The sequence below is a fragment of the Ambystoma mexicanum genome, chromosome 3p, assembly GCF_040938575.1.
Source record: "Ambystoma mexicanum isolate Mex_15411 chromosome 3p, UKY_AmexF1_1, whole genome shotgun sequence".
In the NCBI taxonomy this organism is placed as follows: domain Eukaryota; kingdom Metazoa; phylum Chordata; class Amphibia; order Caudata; family Ambystomatidae; genus Ambystoma; species Ambystoma mexicanum.
In genome coordinates this window covers 352,413,780-352,435,368 of record NC_090925.1, presented here as the reverse complement: position 1 = coordinate 352,435,368, position 21,589 = coordinate 352,413,780, and the positions used below count along the sequence as shown (strand labels likewise).

Below are 21,589 nucleotides of genomic sequence, written 5' to 3'. Positions count from 1 at the left end.
CCGGACCAGTCCTAGCCGATTGAGAGCTGGTTGTTTGAATCTACGCGTTTATTTTTTGTTGCATTCAAACTTTCGCTCTCTCCATTGACCTGACTCATAAAATTGTATGTCTTTAATACGTCTAAGTTTATTATGTAGAACATCCATCACTGGTTGATTTTTTTTAAAAAAAAAAAATGTATGCATAGGTTTAACACATATGGAGGGGACCAGCAATCAGATATGGGCTAAATTAATCTGTTGCCGTTGTCTTTATTTTCACATATGCTACAAGCTCTTGACAACCATTTATTTTTACAATTCTATAGTGCACTTTACCCTCAGGCATCTGGGCACTTGTACTTAAGAAATAAGTTACATTGCTTTCTTAGTAGAGTTATTGCATACATGGATTATACAGTTCAGCATTACATTCCTTGCATGCACGAGTAGACAGTGTGGTCACATTCATGGGAAGGTGCATAACAGTTTAGATATCGGTTCCAAGGGCTGTAGTAATTTATTGTGCGTCTTGGCTAAAGAGACAGGTTTTGAGGCTTCTTCAGGCTTCTTCAGAAGGACCAGAGAGATTTGTCAATATATTTTCAACAACTTCATGCCTGGGCAGGTTTGCCCCATAACAGCAAAAGACTCGAACTAGGTGATTTTTTAAAACAACCATTTTTATTCAGATTTTGTTCTGAACAGTTTGGGTTATCAGAGGTTGTATGATCTCATTGGCTACAAAACGCGTGGAAGCAGCAACCACAACATGGTATGTTCCTTCTGCAAAGCCAACCTTTATGGGCATTTTAAGGCCCTATACATACCTCCAGTCTGCAAACTAAGTTGAGAACTCAAGTTTCACAAGTATGTAGACATAAAAAGTGATGCATTTTGTGCAGACAATTGTGCAAGCGTGCACATCCTCCAATACATGCAAAGGTTTCTCGTGGCATTGAGACACGCCAACACTTTCCCATCTTTAATGAGTGCGCGATGATTGTGCAGCAGCGCTATAAACACTTAGAAAACCCTTTAGACGTTTTCAACTTGTGTTGTAGTCAAAATCTCAACAAAAAAATAAAATGTGGTGCTGCCATCATCTATGAGATATCCTAGCAGACATGCATAACCAGAGTATTCCAAGTAAACTATACATAAGGCATTAAAAGCACACAGTTGTTTAGTTCAATAGTGCAGTGTAACGCCTTTGAGCATATTTCAGGCACTATGAAACATCGGCGAAAGGGCATAATCTGCAATGAAGTAAAATAATGCCTCAATGATTGACTAAAACCACATTGTACATTTGAAAATTACACAGAATACATTAAAGTATTGAAATGCCCCCAAACTCTGAACAAACATCAGGTGTGTCTACAGGCCCACGATCAAATCTAGCCAAAAAGCAAGGCCTTCCCACACAGGGTTACAATCAGCTCTTACAAGTCAGTCGAGACTGTAGGGGATCCTCGGGCTGGCTTTCAGCCAATGGGTTGACAGTCCCCGTGCTGGAGTCAGAGAACCCCTTGTAAGGGATGAAAGCTCAATGTTCCATTATCAACAATTTATTTCTGATTACTTTGCAGTAAATGGAGAGTGGTACCGTAGATCGTGAATAGTTGGCTTCCTGTAGCCTTATAGCAACAGCCTGTAGATGCTTCCTGTGCCATCCTTAAGCCAAGTAAAAAATAGCCTTGCCAACTACCATTGGTTTTAGTTGATAAACATTGTTAGTGTGCATTTTCATGGGTGGTTAGTTTATACAGCTGGCACAAAACATCCTGTATTCTGGGGAGCTATAAAGATCTGTGCTTTCTACTGATGTGGCTAGAATGCTGCTCGGTGTGTCGCCACATTCCTGGGATTCCACAGGCCTCGTAGAGTGGCAGAGGGACATATGCAAGCACGCGATGCTTTAGACCCCATATCATTTTTTTGCATGGGCCCTGGGAAGCGAACTGCTTTTCATTATTTACACCATCAAAGCCAGTTCACACAATTGATAACTATTTTGATAAAATAGTCAAACACTTGATCTCAAAACCTTCAGGGGAAGTTTAAATAATTATTTCCATATAAAACAATGTATATACATGAGTTCTATACATGTTAAAAGTTATTCTGCTTCCTAAAAATATTGGGGTGGGGTATCAAATTGCTTATCAAAAATTAGGGGGCTTATCAATTTGACATAAAATGTATATCCGCTTCCCATCACCCTGGGGCAGACCCCTCTGACGTCAACGGGTCACTCTGCAAAAAAAAAAAAAAACTAAATTCACAGTCCCTATCTTGGGAGGTCACTTCGCTCTTGGAGCTTGACCAAGCAGGATGAGTGCAGCTTCCAACTTCATATAGAATTTATATAAAATGTATACTCCACTTAATCAAATTAGATAAACTGATATAAATTAGAAAACACTGTACAAATATACATTTGATAAATATCATTTTTTATATATCAAATTTATAGGAAGTTCATATCAAAGCACATCAAAAAGGGGAGGGACTAAGACCAGAAGAAAGGGGCATGCTACCGGTCAAAACGTTTACCTTGAAAAAGGCCCCCCTCTCCCCCACCCACCTGTGTGGCAACAGGGGATCTACAGTAAACAAGCTGCAGCAAATGGCTCATGACAAAACAATCCTGATCTGAATTGTAATGTGCACTTTCATGTTTAATAAAACCTGGCAGGTATGTACAGGCGTGTTATAGAGGACTTCTCACAAGTCACGGATTCCGTGACTTCTCATAAGTGTTTCTAGGCGTGAAAAGGGAGGGGACGACAGTGAGTATGAGAAATGATCTTACTAGGCCTTGTGTCATTCAGATTGTGCGAGAGGAGGGGGTAGCAATGCGAGTATGTGCATCCAGGGCAGCGCAGCTCTGGGAAGTACAAGGAGAACAAGGACTGTAGGGTTACAATTACAGCCCCAAGACCACCCCCCCCCCCCCCCCCAAGTGCGTGGAAGGCCCAGAGTAACTGGAAAGAGCCTGGTACCCAGTGAGCCCAAGGGTAGCCAAGCAACCAGTCGGTACAGCAGACAGGTCAGTCAGCAGGGGACAAAGATAGAGAAGAGAACGTTTTGAGTTGCTTCTGGAACTTACAGGTGGTTCCAGAAGTTCGAGAGGGGCAAGGAGACCATTCCAGATGGAAGCACCTGCAGAGTGCCTGGAGAGGCTAATGTGGGCCGGAGGATAGCTCGGGGGCAACGTGCCTGCATCTGCAAACAAAAATTGCTTTCCGTTGTACAATTTATTCATAGAAAGCCCTCAAAGTTTAGAAATCTAGTCAACATATCTACCACTTCTATACACAGGATTACAAAGGAGGCAATTTTTTTTAAAGGGCAGGTGAAGGCCATAAAGAACACAAGATCTAACTGGGAGCCAATGGAGCCGTCTCCGTGCTGTGTAAGTAGTTTCCACATGTGCACCCCCCCCCCCCCTGAGCCCACACCCCTCCCCTTTTGTCCAAGACAGAATCAGTATTTGGTTTCAACATTGCCTGCTCACTGCATTTTGTACTTTTACACACTGGGCATTGCTTGCCTTTTACCCAGAATCCTGCACTGTATGCAGCCCTCCAGATAAGGTGTACATCGGGCTTTTTTTGGCGCACAGAAATCTTGTTAATACAGCGTTTAATTCTTCCTTGTGTACCACTTACAGGATATTTATGGCAGCTCCCCCATAAATCATGGAGCTCACTGGACAGCCTGGCAAGCAGCTGCTTGCAAATCCACGCTTTACAGCAATCCACACAGTTCCTTGAAAGAAGCAACTGGGGCGAGTCCTGGTCGGTTTAACACTCTTCTGTTAACGACTTCATCTAGATAATTATGTAAAAGGGAATTTGCATTTTGAATCATGAACATGCTTTTCACTTTAGGACACAGGAAGTATTGTGTAAAAATGAAAATGGTCTTAACAAGGGCTGCATTTCTGCTTCATTTAGATTTATCCACGTTAATAGAGGCAGCGCAGTTGCAGCAGCATGGGCATGTCATACAACCACATAAATTGCATTCAATGGCTTGGGGTTCTTTATCTCAAGTTTTTAGGAGAACCTCCCAGCAAGCAGGCGTTGGGCTTTTGTGAAAGGAAAAGGGTGTTCTATATGAAAGTGTGTTATTTTACAGTCTTAAGATTGCATGTGTTCAGGTGCATGAAAGGGCACCTGAGTTTGTTTTCTTAAAGAGCAACGAATAGCTAGGCATGTGGTCTGAACCTTAAAGGATAGTTCCGGGACTTTTTTTTTTTTTATTGTCCCTACGGGTCGGCCATGTGTTTGTAAGCATAAATCGGTAGATCGTAGGAAACTTTCCTATGGACCTTACCCGACTTTTCGCCCATTATCGCACTCGAAATCAGCCTCCATTTTGTGATAATCCTATCATTCCGCCGCATCGACCTGGCTCACCTGCCTTTGCGGCACTAAATCAAATCCCCCGCCCCTGAGCCTGACATCAGCAGACGCGTACTGCCCATTTCAAGCACGTCTCGTGTCAACAATCGCTGCGCCTCAGCTATTGACGTGTTGCCATGGAAATGGCAGGACGCCTCTTTCCCCAATAAGTATAAACAGACCGTTTCACAACATACAGCAGCAGATTTTCGATTCCATTCCTCTCTCTGTGTTACTTTGAGTATTCTGTGACTCGTTTCAGTGCTCTGGTCAGCTACCTTCGCCGCTTGTAGCCCGTGTGAACACCTGTACCATCTCTGTAAATTATTTTACTATCTTTACCGCACAATGGCCACAATAATGCCGTATATGTACGAGCCAGAGTACACCGAGGAGGAACTACTGGAAAGGCAAGCACGCGAAAACGATGGGGATTCGGACGGCAGTTGGGAGGACCAGTCAACGGATGAAGAGCCTGGACCATGTCGCATGGACGGCGTCTCCACCTGGTACACGTGCAATCGGTGCGAGCTAATGCCAACTGAGGAGGAGAACTGCTGCTGCCGTGAAAATTCCGGGTGCTTGGCCTACATTTCGGAAAGCGAGCAAAGTCTGCAGGAAGGCGAGCAAAGTCCGCAATGCATCACCGAGCTGCCAGAGTTCAGGGAAGCCTGCCTCTCACGGACAGTGTTGAGGATGATGATGGTGCTTATGCACGAACTTCGTGGCACTGTTCGTCCGCGTAATCCGAGTAACGAGTAAGTATACTCTGTTTGTGATGTCAGTGATGCCACCACTATTTCATGGTCGTCTCCCACATATAAAATTACATTTACATATCATTCGAACGCATGTAAATTGGTTCCATATAGTGCATTTTCTAGATATAATTTTTTTCTAAGAAAAATGACATGTGTTACCTGAATCGACATTGATAAGAAAGTTTGGTCAGTTTAATAAAGTTAGCATTTTTTTTTTCACAGGTGGTACAGGCTGGTGGCCTATCGTTGCTTCACTTGGTGGCTTCACGGGAGGCTCGGACACCGCGTTCGGAGAGTAATACCTGCCTGTGCGGTACTTGCCATTAGACAACATTTCCCCAGTGACAGTGGACAATACCGCGGATTTTCCCTCGATGTGCTGCAACCTCAACTTTACAATGTGTAATGTTTATTATTTATGTTTAATTAAAATCTAAAATAAAGCCCAACATATATTTTAGCAATGGTTGTTTTGATTTTTTAAATGAATCTAGTGTGTCTCCGTTGAATAGCCTTCCAGTGCCTTGTCTTGTCACACCACATGTCTCCGGCCAGCATCCTCCCTCACGCTGGCCGCACACCTTCAATCCACATAACCGTTGAACCCATATATGCAGCAGTCATACATATATTATTTTGTGGGTTGGCATCAAGCGTTGGCAATAAAAAGCTGTTGGATTTTATTGATACAAAACATGGTTATAGGTAAATAATAAATATGGTTGATCATAATAAATCCTCTTTTTGGGCACCGGGTACAGAGATGACCCCCATATATTCTCCTGGGAGGGTGAGGTATTTATAAACTCACCCCCCTGCCTTCCATGTAGTAGATCCTGCAGCCATCCTCTTACATTCAGTTAGATGGCCTCTCCTTGGTGAGGCCCTGCGGCAAACGGGTCTTGTCTGCACGACCACCGCCCCGATCCACCCCCCCCGCCCTATCAAAGGCAGTTCGCACCGGGGTACTTGTGCTGGCAAGTGGAGCTGTCAGGGAGCGATAAAGGCCAAGAGGTGCCAAAGACCATGTACACTTCAAAGTGGTCTATAGAGCATGGGTTGTTGTTCCCATGTCTACCTCCAGACCCCGTGTCTCCTGCCAAGCATCCCCCCTCACGCTGGACGGCCCCCTGCAATCCACATAAGTGTGTCTCCATTCACGAGTCTTCCTGTGTCTTGTCTGCACGACCACCGCCCCGATCCACCCCCCCGCCCTATCAAAGGCAGTTCGCACCGGGGTACTTGTGCTGGCAAGTGGAGCTGTCAGGGAGCGATAAAGGCCAAGAGGTGCCAAAGACCATGTACACTTCAAAGTGGTCTATAGAGCATGGGTTTGTTGTTCCCATGTCTACCTCCAGACCCTGTGTCTCCTGCCAAGCATCCCCCCTCACGCTGGACAGCCCCCTGCAGACCGCATAATGCCACGACATATACACGTCATTCATTCACAAACACACCCTTGTTTCGAATTCTTTATAACCCACTTCATATTTCTAATGAGAACTTCTTTGCGCTTTGCTAGTCAACCCGTGAAGGTGCTGGTTATCTGCTCTTCGTCTCTGTGAACTTCCGTGACCACTTTGAGCAAACTCGTCAGTTTGCAACCTGTGAACTGCTCCCTGTTCTACGACAAGAAACTACTCTGATCCCTGCATCTAACTGTTTGTTCGTCAAGGTAAGTCCATGTACCATAATCATTTTGCGTCCAATTTTTTAATTTATATCTATTTGCTAGTAGTCATCAAATTGCATCCATGTTTTCTTTTCGTTCACGACAGTACATGCAAGGAACTAGTCACATGTTCTGAGTTTAGTCAAATTACTTTTTCTATTTTTTGAAAGTTATTGAAATACTTATCCGCATGTGAATAACGTGTATAGTTCCAAGAACCAAAACGGACCTTGCATTGAACCTTTTATGTGTCATTTAATGTTTTAACACATTGGTATTCATAGAGAATTGTTGATCTTTACTTTTCAGAACTTTCCATAATGCCTGCCTGTTCCATTGGCGGTTGCCCTTCGAAGACCCATAACAAATCTGAAGATACTATAATGCATGTTTTCCCTAAGACAATAGATCAGATAAGAGAATGGGTCCGATATTGCGGATATCCAGCCTCTGAGCTAGAAAGTAGAGTCCTTGAAGTCTTTGCGGACAAGAGGGGTGATCGATACCGCATCTGCAGCAGGCACTTTAGCCCAGACATGTACTCCACATCATTGCTAATAAAGAAGAAAACACTGCGAGCGAGGCGAAAATTGCTCTCAACCGCTATTCCCACTCTATTCGTCCACATCCCTCCACTGGTGAGTCAAGTTTACGTATTTGTCTCTCGGCCTTGCGGTAGTGTGTAGCATTAGCTAACAATAATTTCCCCATTTATGTATCCACTCAATATGAAGGCGGAAGATTCTCCATCCGTGTCGTTATTGCAGTCATCAGCCACTTCAAGCGCCTATCGGGTAATCTTACTTAGCTATTGTTTTAGGCATGTAAATCAATAGTTTTAATTGATCGTGTAATCATTTTACCTAATGGTACACCACAGTACTCGTCCTCTAGTCTTTGTTTTCAGTTATAATTATTGTTATCCACAATAATGCAAGTACTGTCTTTCAGGGAGATGCTGAGGAGTCCAACGCATTGACGACAACCGTAGATGTCACTCAGATGCTCGAGGTACGTTTCCGGACAGTTCCATCGATGGAGATCATCAGATCTTGCATTCTTGTAGCGTGATTGTTACACACAATGTTTTTCGTTTTTAGCCATTGGTATGTCCTTCTGTCGTCGCCCTCCTATGTGTCTTCTTTTTTCAATATTGTGTTCATTACTAATGAAAGTCCTATGTTTCAGGGAGTCGATGGAGCATTAGTCCAAGAAGAAGGGGGAGCATGCAGTTACGGGTCGGCGCAACAGCTTGCAGAAGTGTGCACCGCAGTTACAGCGTCCCTTGATGTTCTTATGCATTTCGAGGTATGGATACTGACAGATCAATCATGCGAGATCAAATGACGTGATTACATCCGCTATACTTCCTTCTTTATTAATGCAAGTACTATGTTTCAGGGAGCTGACGGAGCTTCTTCAACAAGAACATCACCCCTAGTAGTTGATGCAGATCTCTGGGTGGTGACACTTCCAACGATGGAGCAAATCGAATCATATTTAGATATCCATTATTTATTTTAGACAACTGATCATTTGTGCAGGTCTATTTAGATGAGCCGTTGACGCCTGCAGAAAGTTTATGTTCTTTTAAACAAAATAGAAAACCATACTAATGCAATTACTGTGTTTCAGGGAGTTGCTGAAGCGTCATCTTCAATAATATCATCAATGGAAGTCTATGCGGAGCCCGAGGTATGGATCTTGACAGTTCAATCTAACTAGATCAACAATGCGTGAACTATTGTCGTTTGAATGTTCTACACAATGCGTTCATTCGTGTTTTGCTATTGAGATGTACCTATGGGTATTGGTCCCCAAGTACATTTTGTGTTTTCAATATTATTATACATACTAATGAAAGTTCTATGTTTCAGGGAGTCGATGGAGCCTCAGTGAGTGATGGATGTGCTTATCATGAAAATATAGTCGTTGCAGCGCGAGAGGAAGTGGAGACATGCACACACGAGTCGGAGCAACAGCGTCCAGATGTTGAATTTCTAGGCAAGAAAGTTTCAAAGAAAAGAAAGCAAAAGAAGGTTAGTGTCCTGTTCACTATATTATGTTGTCTTTCACTGTCAATAGTTCAATACTGTAAGTTGTGTTTAAACTGAACATCCCTTTTCTAATCTGTCCTCTAGTTGCGAGTGGGTGTAAGAACTAGATCTACACAGACAGTGAAGCGAACGAGAGATGTTGCTTGTCAAACCTTTTGGCAGGGACTTGAGACTGGAGATGCATCGTGCCAATGGGAAGAATATGAAGTGATTGACAACGGAGCTATACCACCACCAGCCATTGATAGTGAATGTCCTCCTGGTAGTTTGGATGCAGTCGGAGATCAATTCACAGAATCCACACCCGCAAAAAATAAGAGCGCGCGAAAGTTGAAGACATTGTTTTTTTCTCCCATCTCCGGACAAGGAACAGATGTTGCAATGGAAGAGAATGAAGTGGACGACAATGAAACACCATCAATATCACTCAGCATAGCGGAAGACGATATCAGAGATTGTACCTTTCATGCGAGTGACATGTCCTCAACGTTACAGGCCGAACCAGCTGGGATGCAGAGTGACAGTATAAGGAAAGAGGCCAAATTCATTGTATTCGATAGCTGTTTGATGGATATTATTATGATGAAATGTGGGCATTGGGTTGGTGGGGAAGTATGTGGGGAGCCATTGATTAATGTGACTCGTGCAATTCGAGGCACTAACCTTAAAATACATGCCACCTGTACACAATATCATCCGTTCGCATGGTCTGCACAACCCATGCTGGGGCAACTGCCAGCAGGCAATCTACTTTGTGCAGCGGCCGCACTTTTTAGTGGTTCAAGTTTTAAAAAGTTACAGTATTTCTTTCAGTTTGTGGGAATCCATTTCATTGCGAAAAGTCAGTTCTACAAATACCAAACCGATTATCTATTTCCAGCCATCAGCGAAGCTTGGAGAATGGAAAAAATGTCAATGGAAAGTACATTCGCGAGCAAACGCTTCAGGCTAGCCGGTGATGGACAGTGCGACAGCCCAGGATTTTCAGCCAAGTACTGCACCTACCACTTTCAGGACATGGAAAGTAAGAAAATTGTGAGTTCGGTGGTCGTGCAGGTGTCACAAAGTACATCCTCAGTGGCCATGGAGAAAGTTGGCTTTGTAGCATCATTGCAAGAACTACAATCGCGGGGAATGGTGATCGACCTGATAGCCACGGACAGACACGTTTCAATTGCCAAGACAATGAGAGAAGAGTACAAAAATATAAATCACCAATTTGACGTATGGCATCTTGCAAAAACAATCAATAAAAAATTGTCGGCTGCAGGAAAAAAAAAAGATATGCAAGGTATTTCACAGTGGTCCAAGTCAATCAGCAACCATCTTTGGTGGAGCTCAAAAACATGTGAAGGGTCGTTGGAAATTCTACTGGAAAAATGGCGGTCAGTAATGTTGCAAAGTAGCAACGTACATCGATGGTCGACAAATGAGCATTTCCACAAATGTGAACATGGCCATTTGTCCACAGAGGAGGCACGGAAGAAGAAGTGGTTGATTCCTTCATCACCCACTCACAAGGCCATTGAAAAGATTGTATTTGATAAAACTATAACAAGAGATTTGAGGGGACTCACGGAATTCTGCCACACAGGAGATTTGGAGGTGTTCCACAATATGTGCCTAAAGTACAGGCCCAAAAGATTGCATTTTGGCATGGAAGGCATGATAAATCGGACTCTTCTAGCGGTCTTGGCACATAACCATAATGTTGGCCGTCAACAAAGTAGGACGACCGGAACTTTAGGGACGCTTCGCTACAATAAGGCCTTCACTAAAAGAAGTAAACAATGGGTGATCAAACCAGTGTTTGAGGATATGCAATATGAGTTTATTGAGAGACTTATCGTAGATGTCCTCGATAGGCACATACATGGAGTGGTGAACGAACCTATGCAGGGGACAACTGCATTGCCACCCAACATTGCCTCTGTTCCATGTCCACCTAAAGCAGAGCTCATTGAGAAATACACATCACGGTTTAAATGATTGTAATTTGATTGTCTGTTCTCTCGAGTCTCCTCATGTTGCAGGCCCATTGCAATTAAACCAAACAGTAATATAAATCATTTTTACAAAAATTATAGAATGTTTCCGTATTACAAACACATGGCCGACCCATAGGGACAATAAAAAAAAAAGGCACGCAGACGATGCCCTTACACTAACTGGAGCTAACTAGAAATGTGTGCTCGCTCAAAGTGAAGGTCAGCTGCTTTGATGTTTTGCTCGGGTGGCGGAACGGCCCACGACCCAGTATAAGGTTCTATTGTGATTTGACCTTGACAGGCCGGGACCATCCTGAAAGACTAAGAAAAGATAATGAATAAAATTTCAGAAACGAAACGATGAGCCACGTTCATTAGAAGAAGTAACGTCGGCAAAGAAGGAGTGGTGTTTCGGGTCTGCCCTACACAGAGACACAATGGAAAATGCAAATATAATGTAAGTAACTTTTGATGAGTTTATACCGCAATTTCATTACTATACAGTGGCTTTAAAGACGGGTTCAGTTGTACTTGTTCGTTCTATGTGGCATATTGTTTTCTACCGCGCACTATCTTGAGGAGAAACATCTGCTTTTACTGAAGCACCTCAAAACCTTCCTCTTTGCTTCTGCTTTCTCTCTCCCTCTCCCCTGCTACAACTGGTCCACTGTCTGCGACCTCGGTCCTGGGCCCTTCCACTCTCCACCTGCACTGCCTCCCTGTCAACCCCTGCACTGGGGGACTGTCTCAGTATCCTACAGCCCCCCCTTCCCAGCACTTGTTCTGCACTTACCTTGCACTTGCCACCAGCTGGCCCTATTTATTTATTATTTTATGCTACTTACCTTGTACTCCACTCCCCCCCCCCCTCCCTGCCTCGCCACGCCACGCCTTTAAACACTTGTGTACACCCAGTAGCGCTGTCCTCGCTATGATTTTAATAAGGATCTGATGGTGAGACTAATTTCATTTTTTATGTTTTTAGGTACATCATTCACTACTGTCTGTGTCACGAGTACCGGACACCGGCGGACGGCTTCTACAGCCGCCAGTTGCTTCTCCGCGTGAACAACGTTACCACCCTGACCATTTTATGGGACGATCGCCAAGTACAAGTATGCCCTTACGCGGTACTAACGGTTAGATGCAACATACCTACCGTTGTGGTGGCCTAGTGCCTCGTTGTTGGAACAGCCATGCGATTTATCGTAAACCAACACCCTGTGTACTGCACACGAACATCGCTTCCCTCAAGACGAACTAATTTGGATCGAGAGCAAAGAAAAATGCAAATCGCTGAATATTCTCTAAACATTTGATGTCCAATAAACGTACTTTGCCAAATGTACAATCTTGCCGTTTGCTTTTAAACCACGGTTTCACATTCCGAATTGTGGCGCTGTATTGTGAGATGCTCTAAGACCCTGTGTACAGCAAAGGACCATCGCGTTCCTCAATACGAACTTTTTGGAACATGAGCAAATAAAAATGCAAATCGCTGAATATTCTCTAAACATTTGATGTCAAATAAATGTACTTTACCACATTTACAATCTTGCGGTTTGATTTCAAAGTACAGTTTCATATTCCGAATTGTGGTGCGCTGTATTGTGAGCTGATCTGTGTTGATTTCCGGGGTCTGTGTGGAGTCGCGTAGAAGACGCCTGGGCGCGTTTGCCTACGCAGCTCAGTCACGTCACGGATAGAGGCGGGGAATATGAATGTTTTGATAAAGTCTGTTTCAGGGGCGGGGGATTTGATTTAGTGCCGCAAAGGCAGGTGAGCCAGGTCGATGCGGCGGAATGATAGGATTATCACAAAATGGAGGCTGATTTCGAGTGCGATAATGGGCGAAAAGTCGGGTAAGGTCCATAGGAAAGTTTCCTACGATCTACCGATTTATGCTTACAAACACATGGCCGACCCGTAGGGACAATAAAAAAAAAGTCCCGGAACTATCCTTTAACTCCATTTATGACCACACACCGCAAGCAGCTATAATGGATACTGGTAGGAGCAAGCAGTGATGTATATTTTCAGTGGCACAATTTGTACCGGTACCTCTCAACAGGACTGCTATATATTCAAAGTAGCCCAATTCAGCAACTGAGTTACTATACATGTCATGGCACAATGCCAAATATTCACAGCAGGGTTGATGCACCATGCCCACATTTATCAGAAGGACTGCTATGCTTTGGGACATTACCTGCATTTTATCAGACCATGCCCACATTTATCAGAAGGACTGCTATGCTTTGGGACATTACCTGCATTTCGTAACAGAGCTGCCGTTAGAAAGCCTAAACATGTGTCAGCATTTTCTGCTAAAAGATAAAGTACTGAACAAGAACAGTGTTGGTGCTCTTCCCACCAACCTCCGACGGTGGGAGAAGATGGCATTGCGGTCGTATACTTCAATCCTTTCTACTAGTCTTGCGCTTTACAAAACTACTACTTCTCCCATGTCCGATTACCAAGTGCCACTGCCAAAAGTCTAGCACATTTCAAAGCCTCATTATGAATCCGACTAATTTAGGACAGTCCAAACAGGCGTGGAGCTTTCGACAAGCCATTTATGTCAGGCAAGTATCACATGCAACTGCAACCCCATGTGCCTTTCAGTGTTACCAGCCTGTTGAGAAAGGCAGCTCAGTGGGTCAATAACCCTGCTGCAGAGATTGTGCAACTTGTTACTTCAACACAGCTTTTCAGATCTGCTATACCTGCGATTGCTTAGTCCAAACATCTCATTTGGGCTGTTATACTTGTAATAGCCTAGAACACACATCTCATATGGGCTCTCATACTTGGCATACAGTGTTGCTAAAGCAGCTACATTCAAGCAAGTGCTGCATCTAGTTAGACAAACCTCAAATTCCAATTCCCAGCCTAATGGCCAAAAGGTTTGCACACATCTAAAAAGGGGCAGCCAATGGTAAAGCTGCACTAGATTTTTAAATATAAAAAGGTATTTTCAGCATTTTGGATATTTATTTGTGCCATTTCAAAAGACGAAAGGGGAAACTCTGAACCTAAGCAAAAGAGAACAAGAGTTGAGAGGCAGCGAGAAGAATGTATTAGGACATTCCAAAACAGCAATTCCAACAGGAAAGGAGACCAATGCGCTACATAAGAGCAACTAAAAATGTGAGAAGGGAAACCAAGGTAAATAAATCGGACTGAGGGATAGAAGCAGGAGACGGACAGTAAAATAAGAAAACAGAACAGTAGCCAGTGAGTGCAGGATATAGAAAATACAGATTAGAGAAAGGCAGGCCAATAACCAAGAGGCAGTGCAGCAACTACAACAGAGAAAATGAAAAAACAGATCACCAGAGTAATGCCATGAGAGAGAGAAAGGAGTTACATCAACCGATGCAGCACAGTGGAGGGGGGTTGGGACTGCAATAATGAAATGCATAGATGGGAGAGGCAGAGCGACTTCAAAATGTGGCATAGCAACACGAAGGCTGAGAGGCAGATTAGAAAGCAAGAGATGGGGAAAACAGTAGCAGAGATGAGGCAAAAACATGGAGTGGCCGTCAAGCAGCTAGTTCTTTATCACTATGTTTACGCACAAATTGTATAGTTGTCAGACTCACTTTTGGATTTACTCCAATTCTAAACATTGGGAGGGGAAAAAGAGAAAAAAAGAAGAAAAAAAAAAAGAAAAAAACAAACTCACGCCAGCATTATATCCGGAGCAGTGACCATCGCAAAATGTGGAATTTTTGGCCAAACGCATGCCTGCTTTACAAGGTACAGCTAGATTGCTCTTCTGCCAGTAGTAGTGGTGCCCATGCAAAGGAGACTCGCACACTGCTAGATTTGGTCTCAGTGGATAACAAACAAACGCCAACCACCAAATGTGGTTCCCAACCTTAAACATATTTACTAAATAAGATCTCAGGAGTTATACCCACATAGCACTAGGAGGAATTCATACAGTGCTTCTTACCACTTCTGAACCAGGAATACGTTTGACGCTGCTAGCAAAGCCTAAAGTCACTTGCCATCTCACAACTCACGATATCACTTGCCAACAATTGAGGCCCATCTAAAGCACTACATAGGTAATTATTGTCCAATATGATATACTTTATTTTCTCAGGAACAACAGAAATGCTGGGGCTGCCATTGTAACTTGGAAAGTGCAGGATTGCCACATGTCTAAGGTGAACCCCCAAAGTAAATAGTGGTAATAAAAGCATTAAAAAAAAAAATGTCCAGACATATGATTCTACTGGTTAGTCGAAAATTGGAGCCCTTGCTTCTAATTGTGGTTCCTTTAGGTTTAGGAGGAAACACCTTTGGGTGGCTCCTGCGCATAATCCTTGTGTAGTCTTGGTCAAATTGCAATAACCTTTCACCTCGGAAATAAACTACACCACAAAGTACCTGCTGTTGCTTGAGCTGACAGTGTGCATGCCCTACGATAATATGGTTTAAGAGGGGAAGTCCATTTTAATTGGCGTTGTGTACCAACTACCATTCATCCCACAGGCAAACATTACTAATGTCAATTAAAAAAAAAAAAAACGGAACAGCGTGGACAGTGATTTGCCAAACTCACTTTAATTAAGCAGGGCAATATCACACAGCTAGCTAAAGTGGTAAAGCTGGGATTACAACAGATCATATGGGGGTATGGGGGGGGGGGGGGGAATAAAAGGAGTGGTAGCCACAGAACCTGCCAAGTGGGTGGGGTTTACAGACTTCTGTACAGCCGACAGCCCATCAACCTGGCCTCAAAACATGCACTATGTGCAAGTGGTTACCTAGCAGTCAGGCTTGGAGAGGGGAAAATACTTGTGCAAGCCAAGTAGATTGTGTGCGAGACCAGGAATGTTGTACATTTTTGGAGTTCTATCCAGCGGCTTTAGATGGTGCATTTTAACAGCATTGGCTCCGTTTCAACCAATGCACTCAGTTTTGGCAGATACAAAAATCAATTTGTGGCTGTGGGGCATCAAGATCCATAAAGTGGATTAACAGAAAATATGTAGGCGTCAGCCCCAAAATAATGGGCATTAATGGAGTGAATGCAGGGTGGGTATAATGCATTTGGTGCCCATACTTGTGTGGCTGTGGTGGGGGGGTAGCACCATCCTTTGTCTCTCTTGGTGTACCTGCGTTTGACAAAGCCACACCATCAGGAGGCTTCTGAAAAAGGTCCCACCGTGCCTCCCTCCCAACCCTTCACATCCCTTGTTCAGGTCAGCAGCCTTCTACTTTTCATACAAGGATTTTCCCACTGGAGCAGGTGAGTGCAGCAGTCCCCCCCCCTCAACAAGCAACGCCAAGTTTGGTGCCAATTTTTGTAAAGGTTACCCAGGCCCTGTGTGCAGTAGCACTGCTGTGACCACTTCCTGGTCCTTCAGCTCCCTGCCGCCCTCTTGCACCCATTGACTAACTTATCTGGTCTTAACTGACACTCCGGGCAGCCCTCTGCCCGGCAGCCCCTTCAACTAAGGGTCCCAAGGCAAAGGGCGGCTCCAACAGAGGCGGATCCACAAAGTGTCTGCAGGTACCTGTAGTGGAAGCTAGCAGTGAAATGACAACAAAACTAAGTGTGGCATGGGAAGGGTGTAGAGCAATTACTCTACCTTATCTTTCCATTACATAAACTGCCTTAGACTTACCATGCACACCTAGGGAGATTTTGACCACCAAATCTAAATAGTCTCTCCCAGAGAGAATGGTGAAGATTAGCCAGCCTCACATTTAGACAGGTATAAATGCTCCACACTGATGGAATTCTTAACTTTAACATTTCTATCTAGGTGCGACGCGGGCTAATGATAGCATGTCCCTCATCTAGATAGAATTAGGATTGGTAGCATATCCCTCACTTAAAATGAAATTGTGAATGGTAGCATGTCAACACTCACGGAAACTGAAGGATAGCATGTGCCACACTCTATAGACTTGTAAATGGTAGCATGTGACGTCCTTGGATGGAGTTGCGAACGGTGGCATGTGCCACACTTGGATGAAGTCGAGAACATAGGCCCGAGTCGATTCTAGATAGAATTGCAAATGTTTAGCATGCCCCACTCTTCGGTGGAGTTGCGAGCATTATCCTGAATCGCCTCTAGACTGAAATGCGAATGTAAACGTTAACATGCCACCCTGTATCACTGTGTACCCTGCTTTCCTGTCTATGTGCCAGTGTGTTGCTGCGCTCCCCGCCAACCTGTTCACATGCCTGGTCTCGGGCGCTTTAAAGACAACCATCTTATCACATCACTATGCTTACTCTCTACTATACACCCATCATACAACTAGAACACAGCTATACCTTTGACTAATTCGGCTTAGCTGTTCAAATACGAATATGAACACCTCATCACTATAATAACGCAGCTAGCCGAGCACATTCCACCTGTTGCTTACATATCCGTCCTTCAGGCCAAACGCAGCCAGAGCCCAGTCTGGGTGTCCACCCACCAGGCTGCACACATTCAACTGATATCTTCAGCACCACACTTAACGCAACAAGTCAGCTACCATCAGGCAATTACATCAGCTGCACCCACGTCTCTACCTCTCTCAACTGACCTGAACTACGGTTCCCAAGGGCGTTCAACCTACCAGCGCTTTGAGGTCATACCAATGATATAGAGTGCTATATAAATGGCAAGTAACATAACATAAGGATCCAAAACTTAACCTCCAACTTTATGGAAGAATCGGGTCATGGGAGAAGGGCCCCGGCCCACCCCACCCCACCGCTCTCCTTCCAATTACAGAGTAGCCTTAAATATTTTTGAAGTCAACTTATCAGCATGAGTTTGCACATAGCCTTTCCCCACTGCAAACCCTCAATGCGAATTCTGCTTTAAATCCAGACATTCAAACTAGCATTTGCTCATTACTGCTGCAGCCGTAAGTATATAAAAAAAAAACCCAAGGCTGAGATGACCATTTCACAAACCTTGCTTTGGCTAGTTTGTGTAAGATAGTGTCCCACAATAACTCTCTTGCAACACTGGCACCAACATCCCAAGATCTCCTTGCCCCACACCTGGCACCAAGCACTAGAAATCTTTTATTCCTAACACAAACCACATTACCACTCAAGGCCCGGGTACTGTGCCAAGCAGCTCTGTGTACCCTTCACAAACGGTGTATACCAGACATCAGCAATGCAACATTCATTCACACAAACATCAGGTACACCGCAAGCAGCAGTGCAGGAAACTCACACAGTAGAGGTACAGCACAGAGGAGCGGAACACACATCTCACACAAAGATCAGGTCGTACACCGGTTTTAGAGTAATAGCCAGTCACAACAAGTAGTAACAGTTGCAAATTAACTTTTCAATTAAAAGTACCAGTTCTGTTCCCGAGAGAGGCCGCACTGTTGGTACAAAACCAAAGTTAAAATGAACGAGTAGTACACAATTGAAGTGATAAAACTCCCAGGAGACATGAGCCGATTAGTAGCTCGCCCTGGGCCGCCCTCCCCAAATCTGCTTATAGCTTTCATGCCAGGGACATGTATGGCAGAGAAAGTGGGTTTTTTTAACAGCGCGCTGCACCTGTATTGTTAAGTCAATAACGTATTCAGGCAAAGCATCACTAGCTGCAGTTACGGACTGCGTAAACTAAGCCTTGCCAAACATATTTTAAGTATAAGCCTGCCATTCGTGAGGAGCTGCTTTTAACATCACGCAATAGAAAATGTGTGCCCATGTTTGTTGGCGCATTAAAGCAAGCAAGGGAAAAGTTGGGATGGGAATAGAGAAGCAGTAACCCATGACGCAAGGGGAAAAATGTTAAGTTGCATGCTCCTTGCAAAGCATAAAGTCACTTGCATCAAAGTCTCCATCTTACTCGCCCAGGAACCAATTGCCGATGGAGGGCCTAAAGTGAGGGCATTAAAGCGCTGTAGAATGGAGCATGGAAAGTTGTGTCCAAAAGACCACGATCAGTCTTGAGCTCAGGGTTCGAAATTGAGATTCAATTAACATATTCAAAGTTAATGTCACATAACATGTTTGGAAAGCACCAGTTGGCCCTAGGAGCCACACATCGCTCCTGGTAGCCGTTGGTTTTAAGCCAACAAGGCTCTACTATGCTAGAAGCATGAGCCAAATAGCTCCCAGCTCCCCTCAATTTCGAACCCTATTAATATGCAGGCATGAAGTGAGGCAGGTGGCTGTGCCAGGCCAAGAAGTGCAAGGAGTACACTGTGGTCCCCGAAAAGGGAGATTTTTCCCGTAGCCCCTTGGAGGGGGCTGTAAAATGATCCACCCTACTGTCAAGGCGGGAACCCCAAACAAAGAAGGCCAAGTGGATATGATTGTGTACAGGCGTTATATAAACTGTGTAATGTGTTTCAAGGCGCTTAATTCAGAGTAGCAAAAGAAAAGCAGTGACGCTGGCAGTGACTTGCTTAGTCTCAACAGTGCCCTAGAGAACACACCACACTGGGATACTGAAAAGTAACTTATTACACATAGAATAACAAGGTGGTCAAGTACTTGGGATTACCATATCAGATTGTAAAATGGGCCTTATGCACACAAACTGTAAATGCATTCCCAAAACCTGGCAGTAAGCACAGTACATAGAAAGGTATGTGGCGGGACAAACGGGAATCCAAGTCAAAATCATGACTCCCAAAATGCCAAAGAACAAGTGAAACTCAGACACAATCGTGGTTAAAAAGGCAGGTTTGACCTGAAGGATCATCCTTAAAGGCATACTCTAGTAAAACATTTTATTGTCCCTAGGGGTCGGCCATGTTTTTTAAGGCTAAGTGGCTCGATTTTAGAAAACTTTCCTATGGACCTTACCCGAGTTTTCGTCCATTAAACGCACGCGAAAACAAGCACCTGGGAGCCGCCATTTTCTGATAATCCTATCTTTTCCCCGATCGCCCTGGCGGACCTGCTTTTGCGGCACTAAATCAATTCCCCCGCCCCTGAGCCTGTCATCAGCAGACTCGTAACGCCCATTTCCCAACACCAAAGCACGTCTCGTGTCAACATTCGCTGCGCTTCAGCTAATGACGTGTCGCCATGGAAATGGCAGGACGCCTCTTTCCTCAAGAAGTATAAACAGACCGTTTCACAACACAGCAGCCGATTTTCGATTCCATTCCCCTCGCTGTGTTACTTTGAGTATTCCGTGACTCGTTTCAGTGCTCTGGTCAGCTACCTTCGCCGCTTGTAGCCCGTGTGAACACCTGTACCATCTCGGTAAATTATTTCTCTGTTTACCACACAATGGCTACAATAATGCCGTACATGTACGAGCCCGAGTATACCGAGGAGGAACTACTGGAAAGGGAAGCACGCGAAAATGATGGGGATTCGGACGGCAGTTGAGAGGACGATTCAACAGATGAAGAGCCTGGGCCTAGTCGAATGGACGTCGTCTCCACCTGGTGCACATGCAATCGGTGCGAGCTAATGCCAACCGAGGACGAGAACTGCTGCTGCCGAGAAAACTCGGGATGCCTGGCCTACATTTCGGAAGGCGAGCCACGACCGCAATGCATCACCGAGCTGCCAGACTTCAGGGCAGCCTGCCTCACACGGGCCGTGTTGAGAATCCTGATGGCGCTTCTGCACGAACTTCGAGCAACTGTTCGTCCTCGTAATCCGAGTAACGAGTAAGTATACTCTGCTTGTCATGCCACTCCTATTTGATGGTCTTCTACTATATCCAAAATTACATCTACATATCATTTAACGCATGTAAGGCGTTGAATAGTGTGCATTGTCTAGATAGCATTTGTCCGTGTAAAATGCCATTAGTTACAAGAATTGTCATTTACAACAAACGTTTATTAAACTTATCTGGATCATTTAAAAACAGTTTGTTTCATTCCTTTTCACAGGTGGTACAGGCTGGTGGCCTATCGTTCCTTTACATGGTGGCTTCACGGGAGGCTTGGACACCGCGTTCGAAGAGTGATACCCGCCTGTGCCGTTCGAGCCATTAGAGAAACGTTCCCGAGTGATAGCGGTCAGTACAGGGGATTTTCTCTCGCTGTGCTGCAACCTGACCTGTATAATCTTTAAAGTCTTGTATTTTTGTGTCATGAAAATAAGATACAAAATAAAACACCACATTTATTTTAACCACGTTTGTCTCAATTTTTTAAATGAATCACATATCTATACTATCAATTACCATTGGATTATACAGACCTTCGGGACTTGGCCACTATAATACACTGGTTGAAGTGTGGGTCTGTTCTCACAAGAATCTGCGGTATGTGGCATTTGTTATTGATAAGCAACGATATACTATCAATCATATAAAGGCGATATACTGTATATTGATATGAAGGCGGTTCGCGCCGGTGGATGCTCGCTGGCATGGGGGGGCTGTCCGGGGCGCGAAAGGCCAAGGTGCCAAACAACATGTACACTTCAAAAGGTGTCCCACGCCAAGGGGCCATCGGTCACATGGCCTCCTCAGACCACGTGTCTCCAGTCAGGCCTCCCCTTGAAGCAGGCCGCCCCCCTGCAATCCACATAAGTGTCTCCCCATTCAGCAGTCTTCCTGTGCCTTATCTGCACGCCCCAAGCCCATCCATCCCACCCCCTCTATCAAAGGCGGTTTGCACCCGGGGATGAGCGCTAGCATGGGGGGCTGTGACGGGCGCAAACGGCCAAGGTGCCAAACAGCATGTACACTTCAAAAAGGTATCCAATGCCCAGGGGCCATCGCTTACATGGCCTCCTCAGACC

The 21,589-nt window shown here is 44.6% G+C and overlaps 1 protein-coding gene across 7 annotated transcripts in view; it reads right to left on the bottom strand.

Annotated features, from left to right (window-relative positions):
* Positions 1-21,589, bottom strand: part of LOC138580440 (targeting protein for Xklp2-A-like) — a 180,921-nt gene that overhangs the window by 136,011 nt on the left and 23,321 nt on the right. The window lies entirely within an intron of this gene.